Genomic DNA, 24,619 nt, shown 5'->3' with positions numbered 1-24,619 from the left:
TATAAGACTGCCAGACATCTTTTATAAGTGGCTGTACTTTGTATTCCTACCAGAAGTATATTAGTTTTGCCTTTCTTCCCCATCTTACCAAAACTTGGTATGGGTAGTCATTTTAGCCACTGTAATAGGTTTACTACTCTAATAGTGTAGGATCATTGTAGTTTTAATTGGCTTTTCCCTAATGACTAATGATGTTGAACATGATTTTATTTTTTTCTGTGTCTGTTCAAATCTTTATTCATTTTTGATTGGGTTGTTTGTTTTCTTTTAATTACCTTTTAAGAGTTCTGTCTATAATCTAGAATAAAGTTCTTTATCAGATATATCATTTGCAAATATTTTCTTCTGATCAGGAGTTTATATTTACAGTCTCTTAGCATTGTCTTTCATAAAGGAGAAGTTCTTAAAGTTCAATATGTCATCTTCTTTCTTTTATGTATTGCACATTTAGTGTCAACTTTAAGAAATGTTTGCCAAACCCAAGGTAAAAATATTTTCCACTATGTTTTCCTCCAGAAATTTTATAGTTGAGAGACTGAATATACAAATGGACACTCACTAGACCACATATAAAAACAAAACTCTAAGTCACAACTTCTGAAGCAACCAACTGGGGAAGTCAGACCACAACTTCTACAGCAGTTGGCCAAAAGTGGTTAAGACTTGGGCCTCCCTGGTGTCTCAGATGGTAAAGAATCCACCTGCAATGCGGGAGACTTGGATTAGGACTTAGCAACTCTGAACATCGGTAACTTTTGCTCCCACTTCCAACTCAGGAATACCCAGAGAAAGACAAATGCTTCACAGAACAATCACATAGGATGCCCCATTTCCACTTTATTTTCCATCAGATTCCCATGCCAGCAACCTCAAATCATAGCATACCTGAACCTGTCCTTTTTTTTTTTTTTCCACTATAAAGCTTTCCCAGTCTCCTGCTTGTCTTTGAGTCTTTGCCAAACATATATGATGATAGTTGATTCCTTGTTATAGTGATCTCTGAGTAAATAACCTCATTTGGGTGATCTTAATTTTTATATACTTCCTGGAGGTTCCACCAACACAACATCTGCATTGCTTTTGCTGTGAACCCCAGCCTTTCTCTAGGTATGTTCCTTCCTGTGAGTGGCTTGATGAGTCTATGCTGATATGGTGAGTCATATTGTCTTTGTACTCCTCCTCTTTCTTTTGTGATGAGTTCCTTTATCAGTAAACTGCTATTGATTTGTAGTTTGGTACCTGGCTTTTGCTTTCGGTTTCCATGTGTTTGGCATCTTTGGTAGAATGAGGCATTCCTTTTCATTCCTTCTTGCTTTCTTTAGTACTAGCTTGTGTTGTGCTATTTTTAAAATATTTACCATAAGAAGAAGAATCACAAGGTAGGACATAGATATAGGGCACAAACCTGTTCAAGCTGGTCTCACAGACAGACCAATAAGTTTGCTGTTCTTCCTGATTCTGTGTTTGGAGAAGTTTTGCTGAGTCATCAATACAACCAGAAAAGGTTTTCCTTTCACCTGTTGTTTTGATCCTGAGATTTTGGCTTTGATTCAAAGAGAGTGTTCTCTGGTTTTCTGCTCTGCTGGGGCATACAGATTGTCATGTGTTCAGAGATGAACAACTGTAAGATTGGGAACCTGAGACTCAAGGTGCACAAGCATTATATTCCGGAAAATGATAGCCAATTTTTATGGGATCATTGAAGACTAAATATTCTCCCTTCCAGGGAAAACTATCTGCTGCTGCTGCTGCTGCTAAGTCGCTTCAGTCATGTCTGACCCTGTGCGACCCCATAGACAGCAGCCCACCAGGCTCCCCTGTCCCTGGGATTCTCCAGGCAAGAACACTGGAGTGGGTTGCCATTAAATACTAATTCTTGCATTTCTTTTTTCTAAATACTGTAACTTCACTTAAGGATGATTTGGGTCTTCTTTCTTCTGGAGAAGATTTAATTTGAACAAAATTGTTCATTTAGGAAGTGCTTTGGGTTTCCTTTGTTGCTCAGCTGGTAAAGAATCTGCCTGCAATGCGGGAGACCTGGGTTCAGTCCCTAGGTTGGGAAGATCCCCTGGAGAAGGGAAAGGCTACCTACTCCAGTATTCTGGCCTGGAGAATTCCATGGACTATATAGTCCATGGATTCACAAAGTGTCCAACACGATTGAGTGACTTTCACTTTCTTTCACTTTAGAAAAGTAAAGAATAAGATTTCTCAGCAGCTTTGTTGGCAGGAAGATGTGATGGAGCGTGTGGGCTCCTTGCCTGCCATTTAATGTCTAGACCAAATTCTGAGGCAACAGACTTTGCAGCAAGGAAAAAAAAAGAAAAAGCTTTACTGTGGGGTGGGTGGTCAAGCAAAGAAGACAGGGAGCAATGCTCAGATCTGTCTCTTCAGTTGGCTCTTTAAGTGAGATATTTATTGCGTTAAGTAGGTGTAGGAGGTAGAAAAGAGAAGGAAATGGCAACCCACTCCAGTATTCTTGCCTGGAGAATCCCAGGGACAGAGGAACCTAGTGGGCTGCCGTCTATGGGGTCTCACAGAGTCGGACATGACTGAAGCGACTTAGCAGCAGCAGCAGCAGCAGGAGGTGGAGAAGGCTAGGAAATGGTTGGTGTGAAGTAATAGTAAATTTCAAGAGTTCTCTGCACAACCATGACTGTTTTTCATGGGTTTCATGTGCTAATTTTCAGTGGTGAAGTTCAGTGTTTACATGTGATCCCAGTGTATTATATGTGGTAGATTTTTGACCTTTGATATCTAAAATTCATTATCAGTTTTTCTTTATTTACAAAATGCCTCCCAGATGTACAGCAGAAGGGGCTGTCATCAAGTTGTTTTCTTATGTGTTGTTTTTCTGATACTCTGCAAAACAAGCTTGGGAGGGTCTTGGTGAATCATTTTGTTTCTATGTCGTGTCTGACTCTTTGTGACCCATGGACTGCAGCACGCCAGGCCTCCCTGTCCATCACCAAATCTCAGAGTTTACTCAAACTCATGTCCATTGAGTCGGTGATGCCATCCAACAATCTCATCCTCTGTCATCCCCTTCTCCTCCCACCTTCAGTCTTTCCCAGGATCAGGGTCTTTTCAAATGAGTCAGTTCTTTGCATCAGGTGGTCAAAGTATTGGAGTTTCAGCTTCAGCATCAGTTCTTCCAATGAATATTCAGGACTGATCTCCTTTAGGATGGACTGGTTGGATCTCCTTGCAGTCTGAGGGACTCTCAAGAGTCTCCTCCAACACCACAGTTCAAAAACATCAATTCTTCAGTGCTTGGCTTTCTTTATAGTCCAATGCTCACATCCATACATGACTACTGTAAAAGCCATAGCTTTGACTAGATGGCCCTTTGTTGGCAAAGTAATGTCTCTGCTTTTTAATATGCTGTCTAGGTTGGTCATAGCTTTTCTTCCAAGGAGCAAGCGTCTTTTAATTTAATGGCTACGGTCACCATGTGCAGTGTGCTTGGTGCCCCCCAAAATAAAGTCTGTATTTTTTTCCATTGTTTCCCCATCTATTTGCCATGAAGTGATGGAACCAGATGCCATGATCTTAGTTTTTTGAATGTTGAATTTTAAGCCAACTTTTTCACTCTCCTCTTCCACTTTCATCAAAAGGCTCTTTAGTTCTTTGCTTTCTGCCATAGGGTGATGTCATCTACATATCTGAGGTTATTGATATTTCTCCCAGAAATCTTTATTCCAGCTTGTGCTTCATGCAGCCCAGCATTTCTCATGATGTACTGTGCATGTAAGTTAAATAAGCAGGGTGACAATATACAGCCTTGACGTACCCCTTTTCCTATTTGGAACCAGTCTGTTGTTCCATGTCCAGTTCTAACTGTTGCTTCCTGATCTGCATACAGGTTTCTCAAGAGGCAGGTCAGGTGGTCTGGTATTCCTGTCTCTTTAAGAATTTGCCACAGTTTGTTGTGATCCACATGGTCAAAGGCTTTGGCATAGTCAATAAAATAGAAATAGCTATTTTTCTGGAACTCTCTTGCTTTTTCAATGATCCAACGGATGTTGGCAATTAAGCAATTAGCAAACTAGACTCTTTTCCTAGCAAACTCTCCCCTTCCTTGTCCTTCAGTTGCCTCTCTGTATTCAGCATTCTCTTTCCCCCTTTTCTTTCTGATCTGCCTCTTACACCTCAGTCAACTTCTCCCTTCTCTTCCCCTTGTCCAGAATTCCTACCTTTAATTAGTGATCTCTGAAAACCACAAATGCCAGTTACCAATAAATATCCATCCCTTCCATGAGCCACGTGTACAGGCAACTACAGAGTTTACACCTTGGAGTTGGGCTGAATTAAGAATTATATTTAAATATTTGTCTAAATCTATAGACAGAGGAGCCTATTGGGCTACAGACCATGGAGCTGCAAAGAGCTGGACACAACTTAGCAACCGAGAATGCACTCACTAAATCCATTAGATACCAGCACATATGTATAGAAGAGTTTAGAATTCTTTAGGGTGTATATGGTTATCTAACCTAAATCGACTTATACACTTGTTGGTTAAAAATTCAACTGCTAAATCCGAATGGCAAAAGCTGATTCAACAAACTCAGAAGGAAGCCAAAATAAATCTGAGGGTTCTCTTTGCATAATAAACCCAAGGGTCCAAAAAAAAAAAAAAATCCCCCAAAGTAGACAAAGTTTCCTGAAAGCAAGACCCAAAACATTTCCAATAAAAATCAACTGGACCATAATTCAATCATGGAAACAGAAAAGATGAAATACTAGGAGATTTTCTCAGGACTAGAAAAATACCCTTCAGGAACATTCAGAAATGAACAAAGGTGCTTATGTAACCACAGCCTTTCTTCTCATTTTGTTAAGGAATTAAACCTGGAATTGGTTTAATTTCCAATTCTAAAACAGAAATTAGTATGGGAAATGGCTCCTTTATCTCAACTGCAGGATTTGTAGGAACATTTTCTTTTTAAAAAAAATTAATTTATTTATTTTAATTGGAGGCTAATTACTTTACAATATTGTAGTGTGTTTTGCCATACAATGACATGAATCAGCCATGGGTGTACATGTGTTCCCCATCCTGAAACCCTTCCCACCTCCCTCCCCATTCCATCCCTCAGGGTCATCCCAGTGCACAAGCCCTTAGCATCCTGCCTCATGCATCAAAATTGTACTGGCGATCTGTTTCATATATGGTAATATACATGTTTCAATGCTATTCTCTCAGATCAACCCACCCTCACCTCCCACGGAGTCCAAAAGTCTGTTCTTTACATCTGTGTCTCTTCTGCTGTCTCACATATAGGGTCATTGTTACCATCTTTCTAAATTCCACATATATGCATTAGTATATTGTATTGATGTTTTTCTTTCTGATTTACTTCACTCTGTATAATATGCTCCAGTTTCATCCACCTCATTATAATTGATTCAAATGTAAACATTTTCTGTTATTAAGGTACAATTGATAAAACCTTTTATTAGTTTGAGGTGCACAATATAATGTTTAGATATTTGTTTATACAGTATTGGCAATCCCAACTTGTGATTGTTCATTTTATGATTTTTCAAATTACAATGGTATGAAAGTTATACACATTCAATAGAAACAATACTTTGAATTTTTAATTTTTATCTTTTATCTGGGTATCAGTAGGCATTACGGTACTCTTTTGCAATGATGGGTAGCAGCAGTGGCAATAAACTACAGCTCCCAATCAGACACAGGACCTCGAGGATGAACGACTAATACATCTACAGCCATTCTGTACTCATAAAATCGTTTTGATTTTCACCTTCAGTAGAGCAATTCAGTCAGTTCAGTTCAGTCACTCAGTTGTGTCCGACTCTTTACGACCCCATGAACTGCAGCATGCCAGGCCTCCCTGTCCATCATACTCCCGGAGTTTGCTCAAATTCATATCCATTGAGAGTGTGATGCCATCAAACCATCTCATCCTCTGTCATCCCCTTCTCTTCCCACCTTCAATCTTTCCCAGAATCAGGGTCTTTTCAAATGAGTCAGTTCTTCGCATCAGGTGGCCAAATTTCAGCTTCAACATCAGTCCTTCCAATGAATATTCAGGGCTGATTTCCTTTAGGAAGGACTGGTTGGAGCTCCTTGCAGTCTAAGGGACTCTCAAGAGTCGTCTCCAACACCACAGTTCAAAAGCAGTGATTCTTCAGTGCTAAGCTTTCTTTATATCTCACATCCCTACATGACTACTGGAAAAACCATAGCTTTGACTAGATGGACCTTTGTTGTCAAAATGTCTCTGCTTTTTAATATGCTGTCTAGGTTGGAAGTAACTTTTCTTCCAAGGAGCAAGTGTCTTTTAATTGCATGGCTGCAGAGTCCATCTTCAGTGCTTTTGGAGCCCCAAAATAAAGTTTCTCACTGTTTATATTGTTTCCTCATCTATTTGCTGTGAAGTGATGGGACCAGAAGCCATATCTTAGTTTTCCGAATGTTGAGTTTTAAGCCAACTTTTTCACTCTCCTCTTTCACTTTCACCAAGAGGTTCTTTAGTTCTTCTTCATTTTCTGCAATAAGGGTGGTGTCATCTGCATATCTGAGGTTATTGATATTTCTCCTGGCAATCTTGATCCCAGCTTGTGCTTCATCCAGCCCAGAGTTCCTCTTGATGTATTGTGCATATAAGTTAAATAAGCAGGGTGACAATATACAGCCTTGATGTATTTCTTTCTGGTTTGGAACCAGTCTATTTTTCCATGTGGGGTTCTAACTGTTGCTTCCTGACCTGTATACAGATTTCTCATGAGGCAGGTCAGTAGGTATGGTGTTCCTGTCTCTTTAAGAATTTTCCAGTTTGTTGTGATCCACAGTCATAGGCTTTGGCATAGTCAATAAAACAAAAGTAGATGTTTTTTTTCTGGAACTCTCTTGCTTTTCCAATGATCCAACGGATGTTGGCAATTTGATCTCTGGTTCCTCTGCCTTTTTTAATCCAGGTTGAACATCTGAAAGTTCACAGTTCACGTACTGTTGAAGCCTGTCTTGGATAATTTTGAGTGTTAATTTGCTATTGTGTGACATGAGTGCAATTGTATGGTAGTTTGATCATTCTTTGGCATTGCCTTTCTTTGGGGTTGGAATGAAAACTGAACTTTTCCAGTCCTGTGGCCACTGCTGAGTTTTCCAGATTTGCTGGCATATTGAGTGCAGAAGTTTCACAACATCATCTTTTAGGATTTTAAATAACTCAAATGGAATCCCATCACCTCCACTAGCTTTGTTTGTAGTGATGTGTCCTTAGACCCACTTGACTTTGCATTCCAGGATGTCTGGCTCTAGATGAGTGATCATACCATCGTGATTATCTGAGTCATGAAGATCTTTTTTGTACAGTTCTTCTGTGTATTCTTGCCACCTATTCTTAATATCTTGGCTTCTGTTATGTCCATATCATTTCTGTCCTTTATTGTGCCCATCTTTGCATGAAATGTTCCCTTGCTATCTCTAATTTTCTTGAAGAGATCTCTAGATCCAACCAGTCCATTCTAAAGGAGATCAATCCTGTTGGAAGGACTGATGCTGAAGCTGAAACTCCAATACTTTGGCCACCTCATGCGACAAGTTGACTCACTGGAAAAGAGTCTGATGCTGGGAGGGATTGAGGGTGGGAGGAGACGGGGACGACAGAGAATGAGATGGCTGGATGGTATCACTGACTTGATGGACATGAGTTTGAGTGAACTCCGGGGGTTGGTGATGGACAGGGAGGCCTGGCGTGCTGTGATTCATGAGGTCGCAAAGAGTCGGACACGACTGAGCGACTGAACTGAACTGAACTGAATCTTTCCCATTCTATTGTTTTCCTCTATTTCTTTGTATTGATCATTGAGGAAGGCTTTCTTATCTCTCCTTGCTATTCTTTGGAACTGCATTCAAATTGATATGTCTTTCCTTTTCTCCTTTGCCTTTCATTTCTCTTCTTTTCACAGTTATTTGTAAGGACTCCTCAGACAGCCATTTTGCCTTTTAGCATTTCTTTTTCTTGGGAATCTTCTTGATCCCTGCCTCCTATACAATGTCATGAACCTCTGTCCATTGTTCTTCAGGCACTTTGTCTGTCAGATCTAATCCCTCGAATCTAATTGTCACTTCCACTGTATAATCTTAGGGGATCTGATTTACGTCTTACCTGAATGGTCTAGTGGTTTTCCCTACTTTCTTCCATTTAAGGCTGAATTTGGCAATAAGGAGTTCATAATCTGAGCCACAGTCAGTTCCAAGTCTTGTTTTTGGGTCTGTATAGAGCTTTTCCATCTTTGGCTGCAAAGAATAGAATCAGTCTGATTTTTGGTATTGACCATCTGGTCATGTCCATGTGTAGAGTATTCTCTTGTGTTGTTGGAAGAGGGTGTCTGCTATGACCAATGTGTTCTCTTGGCAAAAATCTATTAGCCTTTGCCCTGCTTCATTCTGTACTCGGAGGTCAAATTTGCCTGTTACTCCAGGTATTTCTTGACTTGCTACTTTTGCATTCGCTTCCACTATAATGAAAAGGACATCTTTTTGGGGTGTTAGTTTTAGAAGGTCTTGTAGGTCTTCATAGAGCTGCTCAACTTCAGCTTCTTCAGCATTACTGGTTGGAGCATAGACTTGGATTACTGTGATATTGAATGATTTGTATTGTAAAAGAACAGAGATCATTCTTTCGTTTATGAGATTGCATCCAAGTACTGCATTTTGGGCTCTTTTGTTGACCATGATGGCTAGTCCATTTCTTCTAAGGGATTCTTGCCCACAGTGTTAGATATAATGGGCATCTGTGGTAAATTCACCCATTTCAGTCCATTGTCATTCACTGATTCCTAAAATGTTGACGTTCACTCTTGCCATCTCCTGTTTGACCACTTGCAATTTGCCTTGATTCATGGACCTAATGTTCCAGGTTCCTATGCAATATTGCTCTTTATAGCATTGGACCTTACTTCCATCACCTGTCACATCCACAACTGGGTGTTGTTGTTGCTTTGGCTCCATATCTTCATTCTTTCTGGAGTTATTTCTCTACTGATCTCAAGTAGCATATTGGGCACCTACCAACCTGAGAAGTTCATCTTTTTGCCTTTTCATACTATTCATGGGGTTCTCAAGGCAAGAATTCTAAAGTGGTTTTCTATTCTCTTTTCCAGTAGACCATGTTTTGTCCAAACTCTCCACCATGACATGTCTGTCTTGGGTGGCCCTACATGCCATTGCTCATAGTTTCATTGAGTTAGACAAGTCAGTTGTCCATGTGATCAGATTGGTTAGTATTCTGTGATTGTGGTTTTCAGTATGTCTGCTCTCTGATGGATAAGGATACGAGGCTTATGGAAGCTTCCTGATGGGAGAGACTGACTGAGAGAGAAACTGGGTCTTGTTCTGATGGGCAGGGCCATGCTTAGTAAATCTTTAACCCAATTTTCTGTTGATGGATGGAGCTGTATATTCAATAAATTATTATAAAATGTGCACTTTATTATAAAATTGGCTTTGTGTTAGATTATTTTGTCCAATTGTTGGCTAATGTAAATAATCTTGGCATATTTAAGATAGGCTAGGTTAAGCTATAATGCTCAGCAGGTTAGGTGTATTAAAAACATTTTTGACTTAGGTTATTTTCAGCTTACAAAGAGTTTATCAGTTTGTAACCCCATCTTATGTTGAGGAAGATATGCTTGCAAAAGTATCACAAAATATGTCCAGCTAACATCTGTCACAACACATAGCTAAATTTTTTTCTTGTGATAAAACTACAGATTCACTCTCTCAGTTCAGTTCAGTTCAGTCGCTCAGTCATGTCCAACTCTTTGAGACCCCATGAACCACAGCACGCCAGGCCTCCCTGTCCATCACCAACTCCCAGAGTTCACTCAAACTCGTGTCCATCGAGTCGGTGATGCCAGCCAGCCATCTCATTCTCTGTTGTCCCCTTCTCCTCATGCCCCCAATCCCTCCCTGCATCAGAGGTTTTTCCAGTGAGTCAGCTCTTTGCATGAGGTGGCCAAAGTATTGGAATTTCAGCTTTAGCATCAGTCCTTCCAATGAACACCCAGGACTGATCTCCTTTAGAATGGACTGGTTGGATCTCCTTGCAGTCCAAGGGACTCTCAAGAGTCTTCTCCAACACCACAGTTCAAAAGCATCAATTCTTCCGCGATCAGCTTTCTTCACTCTCTAGCTGCTTTTAAATATGGAATACAGTGTTATAACTATAGTTACCATGTTATGCATAATATATCTATGACTTACTCATTTTATAACTGGAAATCTGTACCTTTTGATCTCTTTCACCAGTTTTGCCCTCCTCAACCATCCATTGCCAATCACCAATCTTTTCTGTTTCTTTATTCATGAATTTGGATTTTGTTTTGTTTAGTTTTGGTTTTGATTCCACATATGAGATATTAAGGTATTTATCTTTTCCTTTCTAACTTATCTCATTTAACATAATTCCCTCAAGGTTTTCCACATTGTGCAAATGTCAAGATTCATTCATTTTTTATGGTTGAATGATATTCTGTTGTAAATATTTGCCACATTTTCTGTATACATTCATTGATCAATGGATGTTTAGGTTTTTTCCATGCCTTTGCTCTTATAAATAATGTTGCAATGAACATAGAAGTGCATTTGTCTTTTCAAATTTTTGTTTTTGTATTGTCTTTACAGTATAAATTTTGAACCTCTCTCATCAAGTGGATGTGTCTGAAATATTTTGTATCATGCACCTACCTCAATGCACACACTAAATGCACTTTTCTTAGGATTTGGCACATAGTACAATATCAATATGTAGGTTGTTTAATTTTAGAAATTAATGTTTCATGTGAAGTGAAAGTTCTTAGTTGTGTCTGACTCTTTGTGATCCCATGTACTATATATTCAATGAAATTCTCCAGGCCAGAATACTGAAGTGGGTAGCTGTTCAGTTCTCCAGGGGATCTCCCCAACACAGGGATTGAACCCAGGTCTCCCACATTGCAGGCAAATTCTTTACCAGCTGAGCCACTAGGTAAACCCAAGTGGCTTCATGGTGTTTCATACAGTGAAGATAACATAGGGTGACCCTCAAGGTCAGAACATTACTCTAGTAAAAAGCCTTGGAGTAACTTGATCAATGCCTTTATATTTTCCTCAGTTTTGAAGATGATCACATGATAGAATATTGCCCACAGAAACAATAAAAACAAACTTTTTGTCCCTATTGTGCATGAAATTTTGTGCTAAGTACTTTGCAAATATTATGTATTCTAGTATTTAGAGCAATCCTATAGGATAGATATATTTGTTATTACTCTAATTTTACATTTGAGGAAACAAATTTACAAAGTTTACTTGATACACTTGAATTGCATAGCTTCTTGAGTCTATAAAACCTAAGTTCAGGGTCTGTATTCACAGTCACTGTGTAATATTGTCTCTACCTTCTTTCATCCTCTTGAAGGCAAAATTGCAATCTCAAGATCTAGGGAGTGTACCATAGCATTTTCAGCCAGAATTTATTATACTCTGAAAAGGATAACATTATCTAGATAATACCAATAAAAAAGGCCAAAACCATACTTCTTTTTAATAAACTCTTGATTATTGATCAATCTGCTATCAATAGTATCAAAGTCTATTTCTGTTCTCTGCCTGCACTTCCCTGCCTGGCAAAGCCAATTTAGAGATGGTCAGTGAAAAAGAAATCAAAGCAGTTTCACAGTTCTCTAAATATTTATGTATCTTGTCAAGTATAGGTAATTCTAGCATTAGTGCTATTGTGCCAGTCATTATCATTAGTATATAACTGAATAGCATTATAATAACTCTTTTATGGATTAATAAGCCTAGACCTGGAAACTAATTTCTCAAGGTGTGTAACTAGTAAATGAGATATTTGGTAATCAAATCTTATTTATGATATTATTCATTAATTCAGTAAGTATTTATTATATACCTCACAAAGATCATGTTAATAAAACTGACCAAAAAATTCTTGTCCTTATAAAACTTATGTTCTATTGCAGCTATATACGTGTGTAGATTAATTATACTGTATATCCACTAGCAATATGTTTTGTGAAAAAAAATGAAATAGGAAATAAGAGTAGGTATAGTTTGAAGGAAGGTGACATGGAGGTGGCTAGGTTGCAATTTTAAATAAGCTGGTTTGGAAAGTACTAAGATTGCATTTAAGAATAGAGTTGAGGGAAGTTAGAAGTGAGGCATGTGGGTATCTGTACCTAAGATAGTTAATTTTATGTGTTAGTTTGGCTAGGGAATTTTGTCCATTTGTTTGGTCTAACACCAGCTTAGATGTTGCTGTGAAGATATTTTAAAAACTGTGATTAGTATTTAAATCAGTAGACTTTGAGCAAAGTAGACTACTGTCTGTGATGTGAGTAGGTTTTAGTCAGTCAGCTGAAGTCTATAAGAGGCCAATGACCTCTGAAGAAGAAGTACTTCTGACTCTAGACTGCAACACAGAAATTCTACTTGAGTTTTCATCTTTCAAGTTGTCAGGGAAGGCTTCCCTGTGAAGTATAACTTGAGTTCATATATGAAGGGTGAATAAAACTAAACCACATAAAGGGTATTGAAAACAGGGATTGGAGGATGTATATAAGACTCTGAAAGAAAGCATACTCCAGGTAAAGGAACTGCATGTGCGAAAACCATTCACAAGAGAAAGCATGCCATGAGAAACAGAATGGAGGGATGTGTGGCTGAAGTCAGAGGAGCAGTATGGGGTGAGATGAGATGTGTGAGAGAGTGTGGGGCCAGACGGGCAAGCTCACCACATTTACTGCTACTAACCTACCCTTGTACAGCATACTGACATTTTCAAACATATGCACATTTATTTCCTCATTTTATCCTCATACCATCCATGTGATACAGATAGCTTAGTGTAGAGTTGACAGGTGGTGTCAGAGATTCAAGTTAACATCCAGTGTCCTACAATCAGTTAATGTTGGTTCTAAAAATCAATTATAAATTCCAATGCTGGATAATTTCTCTCAGATCATGCTGAACGTTTAATCTTACATTCAGCTCTCTTTCTTCTTTCTCAACTTTTGATGATGATATTTGATTGTGCATCCCAAAATCACATAAAATGTACAAAATTGGTTGTTTTATACTCTTGGAATTTAGAACCCTATTTTTCGGTCTGGCGTTTTTGGTTTAATAGTAAATGATTATTAGTAAAGATTACAACACTGTTTTCATTCACATGTTCAAAATAAAAATCCTCGTATAGTCAGGTTTTTTCAGGTATTTTATTTTAAATTGCTATTTATGTTTAATACAATTGTGAGATTCAAGAACTTTATTATACTTTGTAACTGAATCTCTCCTTTTATAGCAATTAATTTTATTGAGATTGCCTTCAAATTTTAGTTTTTATAGTATAAATTGCAAAAAATATGAAAAGTTTTCAAAATCTAAGAAATATTCTGCTAAAGTATTTAACAAGACTAACGTGCTGATTCAGTATTTTTTTGCAAGTTTTCCCTGAATCTAATTGGTAATCATGGATGCTTACATAGTACAGGTGCATATTTAGCTCAGTTGAATTCATATTCCTCTCAAACATAGAATCCCCAGGGTAAAATAACACAATAATACCATGACTAATTATACCATGGATGAATTGTAAATGCATATTGAAGCTGGTCTGAAGAGGCCACATACTTTATAATTAAAATTATATGACATTTTGGAAATGGCAAAACTATAATGACATGTCTCAGGAGTTCCAGTGGGTGAGAAAGAGGGTTGAATAGGTGAAGCACAGGGGATTTTTAGGGCAATAAAACTAATCTGTATGCTATTGTAAGAGTGCATAAATGTCCCTATGTATCTTGAAACCTGTAGAAATTTATAACACAATGTGCGAACCTTAAGGTATATATGTTTTACAAATCATTTCAGAGATTGGAGAATATCAGGAAGGAATGCAGAAGTGATCACAAAATCAATCAAAGTATGCTAAAAATATATGAAACAGTCTCACTAGAGCAGGTGAGGAGAAACGGTATGACAAAGTAACTTTGGAAATAAGTGCAGTCTGTAAGACTAAAGACAAAGGAAACTATATAAACTTTCTACTGTAGTTGATAAAATTGTTTTTCATAGGAGGACAGCTTCACAATTCTGATAGCATTATATACTTATACTGTAAATGAACAATTATATTAATGAATTGTGAATGTCACATTTCTCATTATTGGAATATTCGTTTATAGATAATAATGGGTAGAAGTTAGAATGATCCATGTGATAATTACTTAGAATTGGAGACCCCGCTATACACTCATGTACTTTAGCTCACAAATAAAAGCAGAGGGCTTACAAAAATACATATTTATAGATATGTGTGTATATGTGGGAATGTATGTAATACACCTACACGTATTTTCTTGTTCTGTTATCTGATAATCTTAGAAGCAATGATACGTCAGTAGCATACCTAGTGCACACATCTTAATTTTTAATACAATTCTTCAAAATAGGGAGCTAATGGTACTTGAAGAAATAACTGATTCTAAGCCTGGGACAGGAAATATTCAAGGTGAATTTGCAATAAGGAAGTGCACAAGAAAGAAGTCCACAATGATGAAGTATACCAAACAAACACAGGAACCAACTGAAAGAGCACCCTGAAACAATCTTAACATCACAATGCATAATTGCAGTGTTAGATTATAAGTGAAAGTATAAAATAAATATCCATAGTCCATGCTGGTATAAACATGTGATTGAACAGATGAGTGGATATGAAGTATAGGCAAATCTGTGCAGAAGTAATTCTTTCCCTCCTAGGTGCCGGTTGCCTGCTGTGACTATCTTCTAAAGTGTACAGCATGAAACCATATAAAAAAGAGTAACTTTTCAGATGAGAAACCTGGCAAACTGCTTCATCCAGGTGATAAAAATCAATCAGCAGTGACACCATGCTGATATTACGTACCTTTATTAATACATGATGTGATGAAGTTGATACTTCACCTCTGTGCTCTTCCTCTTAAAAATGCATAACCCATCCTATTATAAGAAAACCAACAGCAAATATAATGTGAAGAATAGTCTACAAAATAACTGACCAGTACTCCTCAAAACTATCAAAGTCATTAAAAACAGGAAAAATCTGAGAAAATGTCACAGCCAAAGGGAGACAGAGGACATGTGATGACTGAATGTAATGTGGTATTTGAAGAGGACCCTGGATAGTAAAAGGGGAAATAAATAAAAGAAAAAACATAAGGAAATCTGAATGAAGTATGAAATTTAGTTAATAATAGTGTATCAATATTATTTCTTTAATTGTAACAAATGGGCTTCCCTAGTGGTTCAGCAGTAAATAACTTGCCTGCAATGCAGCAAACATGGGTTTGATCCCTGGGTCAGGAAGATCACCTGGGGAAGGGAATGGCAACCCACTCCAGTATTCTTGCCTGGAAAATCCCATGGACAGAGTAACCTCGTGGGCTACAGTTCATTGTGTTACAAAAGAGTGGGAAATGACTTAGTGACTAAGCAACAGCAGTGAAATATGTTAATAATAGGGGAAAACAGGCCTGGGGTATATGGGGCTTCTTTGTACTATCTATGCAAATTTTTGTAAAACTGCTCGAAAATAAAAATGAGCTTTAATCTGAAGAATAAAAAAGATGCAGAAAAATCTCAAGTAAATTTTTCCAGTCAGAAAATACAAGAATCAAGTAACTAAGAAAGGAATAAGTTTAACAAATTCAGCAATAGAAATAAAATCACTCTGCTTAGAAGGGTAAAGGCAATATAACTATCTTTAGAGGTGTGAATTAGATGATTATAAAGAACTTGGAATGTTTAACCAAATCTCTATAGACTTGCACTCTGTTGTCATTTCTTGAACATGTGTCTTGGGGTTCTTTGTAACAATGATAGAACTCTAAATTCTCCAGTTGATTAAACTGTAAGTTAATAGTATCCAAAAGTTTGAAGCCTCAATAGCTATATTTGTCATGCTTGCATGAAGTTTAATGAATCAGAAGCATGATTGCTCACTTGGATAGCATTCCTTGATGGCATAATTCAAATTTCAGTAATCTGACAAGTTAATTGAGAAATAACTCAGATTTAACTCTTTAGAAAATGAATTTGGCATCCAATTTGATACAGCAAAGTAAATACTAAAAGACACGGAAGAGTGTCTGATAGGACTATAAAAATGCTGACAAATGGGATTATGTACCAGCTTTCCAGTTTCCTGTTATTTGGCAAGAAAAATTCAGTGGGCTATTTTTGTGCCTAGGCCTTATAATAGATATATAAAAGAATGTAAGTTAAAAATCAGAAAACTACATATATATTTGATTTATAATCTTCATTTTTTGAAGAATATTAAAATTATTATGCAATTTTTAACAATTCTAGCTAGTGCCTTTGGGAAATGTGTTACAAATAGAAATTAATAGTACTCTGAAAAATTTTTAGTTTAATTTCTTATAACTCTGTTCCAGAGTTGGCATAACTTGACTTGGACTACAGACTATATTTGATTTAACACATCTTATGTTTTTTACAGATGTTTATAAGTTATTTTATTTGAAAACATGTGCCAAGTTGTAGATTCTTTAAAGGCAGAGGACATATATAGGGTGATTATAAGTAAACTTGACAGACTTGCAGAGCCAGTAGAATTTCTACTAAAGTTTTATTAGGTACATAAATTGTATTATGTTGCTAGAATAAAATACATTTTGTTTTCCTTTACAATTTGATGCATTTGGTGAGATTATATATTCATTCATATTTTCATCTAGTATTATTACTATTTCTTATTTTATGTATAAGTTTATATTGATATGCAAAATAAGGAAATGCACATCACTCTGCAGATTTGAACTGGCTTAGCTTGTAAATTGTGTCATTGAATAAAAATGATAGACTTTTTTAAAAAGTGTGACTGACTTTAAAAATATTTTAGATTTAATCTCTCTGTTTAGTTTCATTATTTCTTCACTTGAAAAATGGTAAAAATTCAAACCATTGCATGAAATAACCATTACTATATAACTAAAATAACTGAAAGAACAGTCACATTACTCTAGAGTTATTAAATCTATAAAGCCCTTGGGAATCTGTGATGAGAAAGGATAGTCATCAATATGTGAGCTGATTCTTTATGAAATTCCTAAAAATATCTTTAGAAAGCAAGACCTTAGTATAGCTCATTATTTTGAAGAATCTTATTTGAAATAATGACCTAAGAAGTACTTGTTTTCACTCTCCATTAAAATATGTTTATTTATTATGCAACCCAAGTAAATGTTTACTTCTGGGTAATGGTAGGAATATGGCCAGTAGGCCATATTTTATTTATAAACATGTCAGGACAGAAATCTCCAGGGTATTTGGAAAAGTCAATATAATACTGATAATAATCCATAGCATTTTCTCTCACCAAATCAAAGGATTATTTCTGCATACTGGCTGAGAATGATCTATAATAAAACTTCTTCAACATTTGCGTCTCACAGTAATGGTTCCTAAACAGTAGATTATTAAATCACATTGAAGTCTCTTTTCTTCTTCCTGTAAATGAGGTCACTTCTTTGGAAATGACTTTTTCCTTTAATAGCCTCTTCAAGCTGTGTGAACTTAGACAACTTGCAAAATCTCAAGGATAAAAGGAATTTCAAAGGTTATATTGTCCAGTTATTTGCAGAATTCATAGGTCTTTTCTTTATTCAGCACTCCCACTGAGTAGTCATTCCGATTCAGTCTAACTATTTTCAGGGAACAGGGAACTCAGTATGACCCAGTGAACTTAAACGTCTCAGGCAACTCTGAGTTCAAGAATTCTGTCTTTGTTCACCTTGTTCATTTGAATCAGCTTCCTTACATTGAAAGTGGAGATAATGATAGTTGTTTATTTCACATAATTATTGCAAGGACAAATATATAATGCATGTAGAAAATATAGTGTACATAGTGACCCAGTGTAATAAATTGTATGATTATTCACAAATATTCTGTTCTATACTACAGGGGAAAAATTATACTTCATTGCCCATTGATAATAAACTTAGCCAAGAGACTTAGGTCTTTGGAATAAGAATCTAATTAACATGTGTCACTTTTGAGGAGAAATTATGAAAGCCAGCATGTGGTCTCACCTTTCCCTTTTTCTTCTATACCACTGACTAGCAATACACTCATATAAAGTCTGCTTTGACTGAATGGATTTAGGACTGAAGATAATACACAGCAGTGCTCTAGTTGGCCCCAGATGTTAGTCACTGACCCCATGGACTGTAACCCTCTAAGCTCTTCTGTTCATGGAATTCTCCAGGCAAGAATATTGGAATGGGTTGCCATTTCCTTCTCTAAGGGATCTTCCCAACCCAGGGATTGAACCCAGATCTCTTACATTGCAGGCAGATTCTTTATAATCTGAGCCACCAGGGAAGCCCCAGTTGGCCCCAAAAGGTCATATAATTCACTGAGAATTTTCTTGGTTCCAACCAAATGTAATTTCAGGTTGAGGGAGCAGAACTTAGTACAGTGAAATCAAATAAAATCCATATAATAAATTACATAGGCTTCCTTGGTTGTTTAGATGGTAAAGAATCCTCTTGCAGTGTGGGAGACCTGGGTTCCATCCCTGGGTTGGGAATATTCCCTTGAGTAGGGTATGGCAACCCACTCCAGTATTCTTGCCTGGAGAATCCCCATGGACAGAGGAGCCTGGCGGGCTACATCCCATGGTGTTGCAAAGAGTCAGACACGACTGAGTGACTAACAGAAACAATACATTACAGACGTTTTAAAGTACAGATTCTTATAAAACGATAATATTTAAAATTTACTACAATTCTCTAAATCTAGTGTAAGTGAATTGAAAATAGTATATTCTTTGGGATAAATGAGTCAAAATAGAAAATAACAAAAATGATGCATTATATGGAATTCATTAGGCATTTACTGTTACCAGCATTAACATGTCATGTTTATTTCAATCTCAAAACAAGCTCTGACATATATATTATTAAAAACCTTATTTTAATGTGAAATTTAAGCTTAAAGAGACTATGATATTTGCCCAATATTACATAGCAGGTAAGTGGAAGGACCAAACTCTCTGCTCAAGGCAGTCTCAATTCAAACTACAGAGCTCAGAAGTGAAATGTTATGTTGTTCTTTTTCTAAAATGTAGAATTATGTAAGTATGGGGAGTAGCACTATGTATAGGTAAGAACCTGAGAGTCTGAGTTATCTTGCCAGAGCATTTTTAGAAGGAGAAGGATCAGTCTGGTTAGCCTGACTTTTTTTTTTTTTTGCTTGTGTATATGTGTGTGCATGTGTGTGTGTATTTATACCAAAGGTTCACTTGAAACTCAACATTAAAAAAAAGTAAGTTCATGGAATCTGGTTCCATCTCTTCATGGCAAATAGAAAGGGGAAATGTGGAAGTGATGACAGATTTTAGTTTCTTGGATTCCAAAATCACTGCTGACAGTGACTGCAGCCTTGAAATTAAAAAACGCTCCTTGGAAGGAAAGCTGTGACAAACCTAGACAGCATATTAGAAAGCAGAGACATCGCTTTGCTGACCAAGGTTCATATAGCCAAAGCTATGGTTTTTCTAGTAGTCATGTACAGATGTGAGAGCTGGACCATAAAATAGACTGAAGGCCAAAAAATTGATGCTTTCAAATTATGATGCTGGAGAAGACTTTTGAGTCCCTTGGACTGCAAGGATATCAAACAAGTCAATCCTAAAGGAAATCAACCATGGCTATTCATTGAAAGGACTGATGCTGAAGTTGAAACTCCAATACTTAGTGTCCACTTGATGTGAAGAAATGACTCATTGGAAAAGACCCTGATGCTGGGATAGACTGGAGGCCATAGGAGAAGGAGGTAGCAGAGGATGATGAGATGGTTAGATAGTATCGCCGAATCAATGAACATGAATTAATGAATTAGAGCAAACTCCAGGAGATAGTGGAGGACAGAGGACCCAGATGTGCCACAGTGCATGCAGTTGCAAAGAGTCAGATACAACTTAGTGACTGAAAAACAACGAAAATTCCAAACTGTTTTCCTCTTATAGACTTTTTTAGGAAGAAATTATCTTAGGGCAGAACCTGTGTTTTCTCTGTGCCTGTGTGATTGTTTTCACATTTCAGGATGGCCTTCATAGTTATACTAATATGATATTATTTGAATAAAAACATTAGGACATACTATAACTTTTTTTCCTTTTGGTGTTGATCTATTGTGAACATTTTAAGCAGGATCTGTTATTTAATAGGTGCTCAAAATATTGAATAAATACATTAACTAATAACATATGAGAAACTATACAACTTCTGGTGCTAGTTCTCGGATGGGGCCTCCTAACTGTAAGCACTTTTCAAAATATTTTCAATAATAGTGTCAATGAAAACTTAGTTGGGCCACTTTGGCTTATGTACTCAACTGGATGATCCCACTGTAACATGTGAATATTGGCTATTAAGAAGTTATTCATTTTCTGAACATATTAGATTGAGTTTATGTGTTTTAGGTCCCAGTGGAATGAATACAAAAATCCTGTATAATAATAAAGAGAAAGAAGGAAGTTCAATACTGGAATATATAGTCAGCCCAGTATTTGAAGTCAGAAATTGTATGAAGACAAGTCAACAGATAACATAGCTGAGAGTGTGGATGATGATGTTTTATGGGATGTAGATTTGGTATAAACTCAGCACAAAAATGAGAGGTGGAACTCAAAATAATTGGATTAACTGGACCTCTGTGTGAAGAATAGCTGTGCTCTTCATCGATATTATTTAGGTTCTCTTTTCCTCCTTTCTTTGTGCAGTCTGGCCTTTACAATTAACTTAGAAACAACATAACAGAAACAAACACAGACCAAAAGAAAGGGAAAAAAAACACACCAGAAGATTTCTCTCTAAAGATATTTGAATAACAGCTATAGACATGCTAGGGATGTTAGGAGGCATGTTGGTACCTGAGAGTAAAAAAACTCAGATATGCCTGAAGCTGGAGGAGACAGACTTGTCAGCTGACTTCCTGATCCTGCATCTAGAGCAATCCTCCCAGTCCAAAACCCCTGACATGTGTACTTGGAAATATCTTTTAGTTTTTCCAGTCTGAGAATAGGTATACTAGGGAAACAAAGTCTTTTATACTTTTTATACAGTTAATGAAACACAGATATATAGAATAATAGTTTTGCTTGTTTCATTTTTGAATATAAAAGCAATTATGGTCTTCAGGCAAATGAAAATGACTGGTTAATAAACAAAATTACTTATCTTAGAGAACTTAAATACAAGGCAGAATAGAGAAAAAAATCTAATTCTGATAGTCAGTGTCATTTGTCAAGACATTTCATGCACAGAAAGCATAATATGCTATAAAAAATAAATAACACAAAAGTTCTCTTGAAAATTAAAAATATAATTGCCAATGTTTAAGCATTTGTTCAGTTTCCCAGGAGGCTCAATGGTAAAGAATTCGTCTGCCAAGCAGGAGACACAGGTTTTGTCCCTGGGTCAGGAAGATCCCCTGGATAAGGAAATGGCAACCCACTCTAGGGTCCTTACCTGGGAAATCCCAGGGACAGAGGAGCCTAATGAGCTACAGTCATGAGCTACAGTCCATGAGAGTCACAAAGAGTTGGATATGACTTAGTGAATAAAAACCAATAAAACATTTTTATATGAGTTGAAATGTAAAGTTTAAGAAACTTTCCAGAACATTAAAACATAAAAAAATTGAAATTATTAGGGAAAGATAAGAAATTCAAGAGGTCTATTCCAGAATAAGGGATCTATGAATGCTCAGTTGCTCAGTTATGTCTGACTCTTTGCAGCCCCATGGACTGTAGCCCACCAGGCTCCTCTGTCCATGGGATTCTCCAGGCGAGAAGATTGAAATGGGTTGCCATTTTCTACTCCAAGGAGATCTGTGAATCAGTTCAGTTCACTTCAGTCGCTCAGTAGTGTGCGACTCTTAGTGACCCCATGAAACGCAGCATGCCAGGCCTCCCTGTCCATCACCAACTCCCGGAGTCCACCCAAACCCATGTCCACTGAGTCGGTGATGCCATCAAACCATCTCATCCTCTGGTGTTCCCTTCTTCTCCTGCCTTCAATCTTTCCCAGCATTGGGGTCTTTTCAAATGAGTCAGTTCTTTGCATCAGGTGGACAAAGTATTGGAGTTTCAGCTTCAGCATCAGTCCTTCCAGTGAATACTCAGGACTGTTTTCTTTAAGGATTGACTGGTTTGATCTCCTTGCAGTCCAAGGGATTCTCAAGAGTCTTCTCCAACACCACAGTTCAAAAGCATCAATTCTTCGGCGATCAGTTTTCTTTACAGTCCAACTCTCACATCCATACGTGACCACGGGAAAAACCATAGCCTTGACTAGACGGACCTTTGTTGGCAAAGTAATGTCTCTGCTTTTTAATATACTATCAAGGTTGGTCATAACTTTCCTTCCAAGGAGTAAGCGTCTTTTAATTTCCTGGCTGCAATCAGCATCTTCAGTGATTTTGGAGCCCCAAAAAATAATGAAGTCAGCTACTGTTTCCACTTTTCCCCATCTATTTGCCATGAAGTGATGGGACCAGACACCATGATCTTAATTTTCTGAATGTTGAGCTTCAAGACAACTTTTTACTCTCCTCTTTCACTTTCACCAAGAGGCCCTTTAGTTCTTCTTCACTTTCTGCCATAAGGGTGGTGTCATCTGCATATCTGAGGTTATTGATATTTCTCCCAGCAATCTTGATTCCAGCTTGTGCTTCATCCAGCCCAGTGTTTCTCATGATATACTCTGTATATAAGTTAAATAAGCAGGGTGGCAATATACAGCCTTGACTTACTCCTTTTCCTATTTGGAACCAGTCTGTTGGTCCACATCCAGTTCTAACTGTTGCTTCCCGACCTGCTTACAGGTTTCTCAAGAGGCAGGTCAGGTGGTCTGATATTCTCATCTCTTTCAGAATGTTCCACAGTTTATTGTGATCCACATTGTCAAAGGTTTTGGCATAGTCAATAAAACAGAAATAGATGTTTTTACGAAACTCTCTTGCTTTTTCAATGAGCCAGCAGATGTTGACAATTTGATCTCTGGTTCCTCTGCTTTTTCTAAATCCAGCTTGAACATCTGGAAGTTCACGGTTCACATATTGTGGAAACCTGGCTTGGAGAATTTTGAACATTACTTTGCTAGCATGTGAGATGGGTGCCATTGTGCAGTAGTTTGAACATTCTTTGGCATTGCCTTTCTTTGGGATTGGAATGAAAACTGACCTTTTCCAGTCCTGTGGCCACTGCTGAGTTTTCCAAATTTGCTGGCATATTGAGTGCAGCACTTCCACAGCATCATCTTTCAGGGTTTGGAATCCCTCACATGGGGTTGCAGAGAGTCGGACACGACTGAGCAACTGAACTGAACTGAACTGAACTGGAATTCCATCACCTCCACTAGCTTTGTTCATAGTGATGCTTCCTAAGACCCACTTGACTTCACATTCCAGATTGTCTGGCTCTAGGTTTGTGTGAGTGATCACACTATCATGATTATCTAGGTTGTGAAGATCTTTTATTTAATAGTTCTTCTGTATATTCTCGCGACCTCTTCTTAATGTCTTCTCCTTCTGTTAGGTCCATACAATTTCTGTCCTTTATTGTGCCCATCTTTGCATGAAATGTTCCCTTGGTATCTCTAATTTTCTTAAAGAGGTCTCTAGACTTTTCCATTCTATTGTTTTCCTCTATTTCTTCGCATTGATTGCTGAGGCAGGCTTTGTTATCTCTCCTTGCTATTCTTTGGAACTCTGCATTCAAATGGGTATATCTTTCTTTTCCTCCTTTGCTTTTCACTTCTCTTCTTTTCACAGCTATTTGTAAGGCCTCCTCAGACAGCCATTGCTTTTTTGCATTTCTTTCATTTGGGGATGGTGTTTATTCCTGTCTCCTGTATAATGTCATGAATCTCCGTCCATAGTTCATCAGGCACTCTGTCTATCAGATCTAGTCCCTTAAATCTATTTCTCACTTCCACTGTATAATCATAAGGGATTTGATTTAGGTCATACCTGCATGTCTAGTGGTTTTGCCCACTTTCTTCAACTTAAGTCTGCTGCTGCTGCTGCTGCTAAGTCACTTCAGTCGTGTCCGACTCTGTGTGACCCCATAGACGGCAGCCCATCAGGCTACCCCGTCCCTGGGATTCTCCAGGCAAGAACACTGGAGTGGGTTGCCATTTCCTTCTCCAATGTATGAAAGTGAAAAGGGAAAGTGAAGTCGCTCAGTCATGTCTGACTCGTAGCGACCGCATGGACTGCAGCCTACCAGGTTCCTCCGTCCATGGGATTTTCTAGGCAAGAGTACTGGAGTGGCTTGCCATTGCCTTCTGAGGAGATCCTAAAAGAGAGAAAAATGAAAATGAAAAAAAGAAGACTTACTCAAATAAGTAACAGGGCATTTCTAAAATTTGAAGAAGGGCATAAACTCTTGTATCTAAAAGAGATTTTAAAAGAGTCCAGTTCTTTACTCTGTATGATAAATATTTCAAATTCCAAGGTAAAGACATTCATTCTGAAAAGTTTTGGAAAAAAATCATC

This window comes from Moschus berezovskii, chromosome 12, assembly GCF_049115385.1.
Source record: "Moschus berezovskii isolate FMDL1 chromosome 12, NW_MosBer_1.0, whole genome shotgun sequence".
In the NCBI taxonomy this organism is placed as follows: Eukaryota; Metazoa; Chordata; class Mammalia; order Artiodactyla; family Moschidae; genus Moschus; species Moschus berezovskii.
This window is presented reverse-complemented; position numbering follows the sequence as displayed.